Raw genomic sequence first — 8,116 nt, 5'->3', positions numbered from 1 at the left:
TACTTGATTTAATATCTCCCTACTTTCTGTTTTTGTCCAGAGCTCAAGTAAGTAATGGAATCAAATTCAAGGAGACTTGATTAACTTAAACACTCAATCACATTTTTACTAAGTATCTGAACGTTCCTGATAGTATTTTTTAAAAATATTTATTTACTTATTTGAAAGGCAGAGTTACAGAGAGGCAGAGGCAGAGAGAGAGAGGGAGAGAGAGAGAGAGACAGAGAAAGAGAGAGAGAGAGACAGAGAGAGAGGTCTTCCATCTGCTGGTTCTCTCCCCAGATGGCTGCAATGGCCAGAGCTGAGCTGATCCGAAGCCAGGATCCAGGAGCTTCTTCCAGGTCTCCTACATAGGTTTAGAGGCTCAAGGACTTGAACCAGTTTCTACTGCTTTTCCAGGCCATAGCAGAGAGCTAGATTGGAAATTGGGCAGCCGGGACTTGAACCGGTACCCATATGGGATGCTGGCATTGCAGGTGGCAGCTTTATCTGCTACACCACAGCGCTGGTTGTGCTTTAAAGAAAAAAAAAGACATTTGTTTTACTGCATTGCTAAAAGTAGGCCTAGACACAGGGATTCCTTTCCAGTGAGGTCTGTTTGTTGAGTGCATATGAGATGGGCTTTCTATAAAGCTAGTTGCAAAAAGGTGTTTATTCTGAGAAAGCAGCAGCACCAAGGAAATCTGTGAAAATCTTGCTGGCTTTTAGAGTCACTGGTCCAGAATGAACAAAACATGAGCAGGAGATGGATGTGGTTCAATCAAGTCAAGACGAACTATGTAGTCGAGAAAACAAGGGACTCTCACTTCAAGTTGAGGGGACCCGACCAATATGTGCCATGCCCAGGTGCCAGAGAGTTCTGTTGGTGTAGGTTTTTTAGCTGTGTTCACTGCTGCTATGAGCATGTACTCACTATTCAGGTCTTGCACACTTGATTGATATTTCTCTTTTGCAAGCCAAAAAATAAATATGCATTCAAAAATGTAGACTACCGCAAAAGATGCACATCCTATGGGTAACCCGAACTTCACCCAGCAACAGAGCTTGTGATTCATAAATATGCAAATATTCTCCTCTGATAATCTCTACTTGAAAAGGAGGAGGGTCAAAAATTGATAGTTTGTAGAAGTAATACCTGGTATGAGAACTGTCCAAATTATATAGGAAAAAAGAAACTGTTGTTGAATAATTGATATTGACAGAATTTCAGAGCATTAATGGACACCGTGTTTCCACTCTCCTTTGTCTGCCTGAGGTCGCAGAGGACTTGTCTCCCTGTCAGCAGCTGCATTTTGAATTGCAGGACAATCTCAGGGTATTTGCATAAAATTTGAACACCTCCATTTTGAAATGTAAACATCTCATACTTGGCAGAGTCATTGATGTCTCCTTAAAGCGATTCCAACACAGCCAAGGAAAGGTTCAGATGTCTGGAGTTCTCTGCTGGAATTCACTGCCAAGCCTCATCTTTGGGCTTTAAAAGCTGTGGCAGGGGCTGGTGCTGTGGTATGGTGGGTAAAGCCACCACCTGAAGTGCCAGCATCCCATATGGCTGCAGGTTCGAGTCCAGGCTGCTCCTCCTCCAATCTGGCTCTCTGTTATGGCCTGCAAAAGCAGAAGAAGATGGCCCACGTGGGAAACCCAAAAGAAGTTCCTGGCTCCTCATTTCAGATTGGCGCTACTCTGGCCATTGTGGCCAACTGGGGAGTTAACCAGCAGATGGAAGACCTCTCTCTCTCTCTCGGACTCTCCTTCTTTCTCTGTGTAACTCTTTCAAGTAAATAAATGAATCTTTAAAAAAAAAGTGAAAGACTAGTTACAAATACTGGCAAATTTTCAGATTCCCTTAATTGATACCATCTTTAATTTACATTTACAGAAAAGGTTGTTTTTTAAATGTAATTATAATGAGCTACTTCTCAGCAATTTCCCTTTTATCTCTGTGTCATTTTGTTATTGTTCTGACCAAACTACTGATTTCGTTTCACAGTAATGACAATATATTTTATATCGTAAGGTGTGTATCACTTTTAAACTTTCTTTTTTTTGAATTTAGACATATCATTTATGAGCATCTTTAGTATCTTAGCTGAAGGCATTACTTACACTGTGAAGCTGAGTCATCAGCTTCCTCAAAGTTCTATAAGTTGTCCTGATGATGTTCAAATATGAAATTTCTCAGGGCTATCTTTGTCCAATGTAGTCTTCCCAAGTAGCAGGTAATATACTTAGTACATTTCTTGATTGTTATGGAACTTTAAATTTCACTAGATTTAAAAGCTAACATATTTTGAGCTAATTCTAATAAACAGCACAATCTTTGACTTATAATTTTATTGTTTTTAAAAAAATATTTCTCTTTTAATGTATTATAATAGTCTATTTTTCATCAGCTTTCCCAATATCTATTTGTCTGTCTATTATGGCTTCTACTGAATTGCTCATTTCTACTCACAGTAATCATATTTTATTTCATAAAAATCCAACATATTTTTATTACTGTCTTTAAGATTACCATCACCTGTATTTTTCTTTAATATCCCAGTGTATTCCAGTCCTGCCATTGTGAATTCATGGCCATGTTGGTTAAGTGTTCATTATGAGGTCATGAACTCCATGAAAATTCTCTAAGTTGTGCTAGCAACCATCATGCACACATGTTTTCAGAGACATCTTAGACCCACATGATAGTCACTCTTTTCAGGTAACATTTTTCTTTTTATATTTCATGGAATTCTAAACTTCCCATTAATATATGAAAGTTTCAATAGAATGAGTTAAAAATCCATTTATTTTAAAGATTTCTCTGATAAGTGTATGATCTTCATTTGATTTATACTTCATGAAAATTTTTGAATTTTCCTTTTTTAAGGTAATTGTTATCATTTCCAGTAATTTCCCTCATATTTGCTTGTCATTCTGCTATTACTTCTAGAAAACAATTGTTACTTACCCTGGTCACAGTGTATTTTATTTCATAACACCTAGATCCTCTTTTTATGTATTTATTTTGTGTGTGTGTGTGTGTTTGAGCTTATATCACCCACATGTATCTTTCGTATCCCATTTAAAGCTAATCTAACCACTGTGAACTTGAGGCCATACTGGTTGTATTTTGTTTTTAAAGAAACTTTCAATGGCCATGAAATTGCTTAAGTTTTTCTGACAATTTTCATGTATACAATTTTTCAGAGACTTCTTAGGCAAATTTGGTCATTCTCCTTTTCCAAGTATCACATTTGATGGCAATTATGAATTTTTCCAGAACTATGACATTTATCTTTGATTTCTGAAAGTGTCAATAGTTTAATTCAAGTTACTGACACTTTTCCTTCATGGTTATAATGGTATTTGATGTGGATTTTTATTTAAATTTTGTGAAAATTTTTAATTTATAATCCTTCTTAATGTATTGTAATTGTTTAGTTTTCAACAATTTCATTTATAACTGTTGGTCACTCTATATTGCTCCTACGAAACTGTTCACATCTTTCAAAGTGATCAGCATTTATTTATTTCATATCATCTTCATGCTTTTTCATCTGTTTTATAAATTGTAGTTAATACTAATACCTGTATATTAACATCCTAGTGCAAATCAATCTTAGCAGTAGAATCCCATGGCCATCTTGGTTTGCTTTGTTATTATGGGGTCCCCAACTTCATCACAATGCTACAACTGTTCCTTGCTGCCATATTTTACACATATTTTTTAAAAAATATCTTAGACTCATTTGATAATTCATCATTTACAAGCTTTTTTTTTTTTTACTCTTTCTGGACTTTGTGGAATTTAAATTTATCTTTGATTTTTAAAGGTTCTAATAGAATATTTCCAGATACAGACATCTTTCCCTTAAGATTTTTGTGGTACACTACAAATTTCCCCATACCCTTTATCCCCTAATAATATCTCATATCATTATACTTACCACAATTAATGAACCACAGCTATATTCCTAAACTTAAATCCAAACTCCTTTTATCTCTTTCACACAGTGCAGAGTCTGTCAATTGAAATTTAAAATAGCCATATTTAGGACCAGCTCTGTGGCATAGTGGGTAAAGCTACTGCCTGGAGCATGAGCATCCCATATGGTCACCAGTTGGATTCTTGAATGTTCCACTCATGATCCACCTCTGTACTGATACACCTGGGAAAGCAGCAGAGGATGGACCAAGTGCTTGGGCCCCTGAACCCATGTTGGAGACTTGGATAAATCTCTAGCTCCTGGCTTCAGACTGACCCAGGCCTGCCCTCTCTGTAATTGCCTTTCAAATAAATAAGCTTTTAAAATCAACATTTGTAGATTTCATGAAGTTGTACCTGGATGAAAACCAAGCACTACACCAAAAAGCTGTTAGAATTTATAAATCAGTTCAGCGAAATCACAGTTACAAAGGGAGCAAACCAAAACAGTAGGATTTTTATGTACTAATAATGATCTCACTGAAAGAGACATCAGATTTGAAATCACATTCACAATAGTCACAAACACAATCCAATATTTAGGAATAAATTTAACCAAAGAAATGAAAGATGTCTACAATAAAATTTATAAAATATTGATGGAAGAAATCAAGGGTGAAGATATTTCTTTCTCATGGATTGTAAGATTTATTATCATTAAGAATCTATAGCATCTTAAGTATGCATTCAGTGCAATCCCTATCAATATACCAATGACATTCTTTATAGAGGTAGAAAAACAATCCAAAAATATGTATGAAAAAAAATACCCAGGATAGCCAAAGTAAACTTGAGCAAAAAAACAAAAACAAAAACAAAAACATGCTGGACAGACACAGAAAGACAAATATCACAGCTTCTCCTTTATATGTGGGAGCTAAAATCACCAAAAAGAAATGCCTGTATCGAGGAGTGGCAAGATGGCGGAATAGGAAGGGAGCACATTGATAGTTCAGCAAGACACACAGGTTAATAAAAGTGGAGATACTGCAGGGTCAAGGAAGAGTAGGGGAAGAAACAGCAGCGGAAACTCTTCCGGAACTAGTGATTCACAGTGGAACTGCGTGGAGAGCGTGGAAGCCCAAGTTCGGGACACCAGCGGCAGACTCAACGCACCAGCGCTGGAACGCGAGGTGAGCCAAACCTCAATAGCCTGAGACACCAGCGGGCAAGCAGAAAGAGGAGATTAGAGGGAACGAGGCTTGAAACTACGTGGGGAAAAGCTCACCAGGCTAACTAGAAGAGAGAGAGGAAAAAAAAAGTGACCAATACGGACACGAGTTTCTCTTTCTCCCCTCACCCCTCAAAGGCGAACAAGACAAAGAGCAGGCGCCATTTTGGACATACGTCATAAGCAGGGCGACCTCAGGTCTGCACCAGCCCTGAGCCTAGCAGAAAAACCTGACTCTGGGGGGAGGGGTGAAATAACAGGAGATTAGCATCTAACTTGGCAACCCAGTGGGAGACTGCAGGAGAATTGGAGCCCACACTGAGGGCAGCAGAGATTCCCTGTGTGGTCCTTGGGAAAGAGCTTCCGATCTCTGGCTCCTGTGGGTATATCATTTGCCTGCTAACTACCTCCAATTACATTCAGCTGTGCGGAATTACTTCCCTTTTGAATCAAAAAAAAAAAAAAAGAAAGAAAGAAAGAGAGATTTACCACGCCTAACCTGGGAGTGTCATCTTTGACAAACCCTCAACCCTGAAGAACCAAACACAGCTCTCAGTCCACACTCATCTCAAGCCTCTAAGGCTCCACTGAAAGCAGACAGTCCACTTAATATAGAGCCATAGTGTAACAAGAAAAAACACCACAGTGAAGAAACCAAATATCTCCAACATGCCAAACAACAAACGCAAAAACCAAGCTAACAAGAACAAGGAAGACACTATGATGCCCCCAAATGAAAAAGACACCCCAATTCAGATTATGAAGATGATGAGATTGAAGAAATGCAAGAAGCGGATCTCAAAAAATTGATAAGAACATTAAGAAGTTCTCAAAAACAAATTCTTGAACTACAGAAATCCTTAATGGACAAGATAGAAAATCTCTCTCGTGAAAATGAAATATTAAGGAGGAATCAAAATGAAATGAAACAACTAGTGGAAAAAGAAATGGTGATAGTGACAAAAAAGCACAATGAAATGAAGAGTTCAATAGATCAAATGACAAACACATTAGAGAGCCTTAAAAACAGAATGGGCGAAGCAGAAGAGAGAATATCAGACTTAGAAGACAGAGAACAGGAAAGGAAACAGGCAAACCTAAGAAAAGAAGAAGAAATTAGAAATCTAAAAAATATTATCGGGAATCTACAGGATACTATAAAAAAACCCAACATTCGGGTTCAAGGAGTTCCTGAAGGCATGGAGAGGGAGAAAGGATTAGAAGGCATTTTCAGTGAGATACTAGCAGAAAATTTCCCAGGTTTGGAGAAGGACAGAGGCATCTTAGTACAGGAAGCTTATAGAACCCCTAATAAACATGACCAAAAGAGATCCTCACCACGACATGTTGTAATCAAACTCACCACAGTGAAACATAAAGAAAAGATTCTAAAAGGTGCAAGAGAGAAACGTCAGATTACTCTCAGAGGATCTCCAATTAGACTCACAGCAGACTTCTCATCAGAAACCCTACAAGCTAGAAGGGAATGGCGAGATATAGCCCAGGTACTAAGAGAGAAAAACTGCCAGCCCAGAATATTATGTCCTGCAAAGCTCTCATTTGTGAATGAAGGTGAAATTAAGACTTTTCATAGCAAACAGAAACTGAAAGAATTTGTTGCCACTCATCCTGCCCTGCAAAAGATGCTTAAAGATGTGTTACACACAGAAACACAGAAACATGGTCACAAATATGAAAGAAGGTAAAGGAAGGAAACCTCACAGCAAAAGATCATAGGAAGCTCAATTTCTCTTTGACATAGAATTAAACTCTGATGCTCTGTTAAAGCAATGTGTTAAAGTAATCTAAAAACAAAAAGCAATTCAAATCAATTGGCAATCTACAAAAAGAGTTAAAGATTTTAAAAGCTATTATTAAAATTGCTATATTGGTCTATTATGCTATGTTATATGTGTGTACATATTGTATGTCCACATAGGAAATTTTATTAAGAGTTTTATTTTAAATGGCTTATAGATAAGATTGTCCATAAATTTAAGCTGCTAAAATAAATCAAAGATACATTTTAATTTGTGGGACCTGAATCTGTGTATCATATGTTTTAAACGTGTTGGTAGAAAGAAACTAAAAACATTTTATATGGTTGTGCTTAAGTTTACTGGCTAAACAAACTACACCATGTTAGATATTTAAGAGGTGTTTTCAAATACATGATTCTTAAAATTTATAGAAGGCATTGGACCTTCTGGTAAATGTTTTCTTAAGTTGTTACCTAATGGTTGAAACGGTTTGCTAAGTATTCATGTAATATTGCTATTGTCAGCAAGCGATCTAGGACTTGCTCCCTCATTTCTCTATTCTAAGCCCAACTTATTCTTTCATTTCTCTATTCTCTTCAAGGTAAAAAACTAATTCTATTATGAAGGAATCTGTAGGATGCACAATTTAATCTTTAGACCTTATAAAAGAGATGGCTAACAATTTTCTGTAGTAGCATAGCCAAAATAAGAATTTAAATAATAATCTCATAGCTAGATTCACTTCGCCATCAGCGAAGTATACAGTAAGTAGAAAAAACCTCCCTTTCAGACAAAAGGGAAAGAAAGTTTTTAAGTGAGAATATAATTTTCCTCATGGGCATTGTCTACCTTAGAAAAACTACTACAGAACATGGCTGTGACTATAGACTTGTAGTTCAGGCCACCGAAGATTAGAGATGGGACTTGAGCACTCCCTTGACTTGCATCCTCTGGTCTGCTTTAACACAAACCAGGAGGAAAAGAAAGCTAGGCATCAGAAGCAATGGGTGGCAGGCCTATTAATGGCTGATCTGTACAGTGATCTGCCCTCAAGGAGACCCAACAGGCCAGTCCACTGCAGTGGCTTTCAAGGTGGTAAGCCTGGGCTTCAGCAGAAGTCAGCTTGTGAAGAGCCCTGGCAGCTCTGCCAAGAGTTGGATCACTGGAAATGGACCTGCCCTGGAGTCGAAGGATGCCCAGGTCAGAGCCACAGAT

At 37.6% G+C, this 8,116-nt stretch overlaps 1 pseudogene; it reads right to left on the bottom strand.

The window, feature by feature from the left end:
- Nucleotides 1-710: 710 nt before the first annotated feature.
- On the bottom strand, nt 711-7,721 carry LOC133755751 (inducible T-cell costimulator-like; annotated as a pseudogene).
- Between the last annotated feature and the right edge of the window lie 395 nt (nt 7,722-8,116).

The sequence above is a fragment of the Lepus europaeus genome, unplaced genomic scaffold (genome assembly GCF_033115175.1).
Source record: "Lepus europaeus isolate LE1 unplaced genomic scaffold, mLepTim1.pri SCAFFOLD_98, whole genome shotgun sequence".
In the NCBI taxonomy this organism is placed as follows: domain Eukaryota; kingdom Metazoa; phylum Chordata; class Mammalia; order Lagomorpha; family Leporidae; genus Lepus; species Lepus europaeus.
This window is presented reverse-complemented; position numbering and strand designations above follow the sequence as displayed.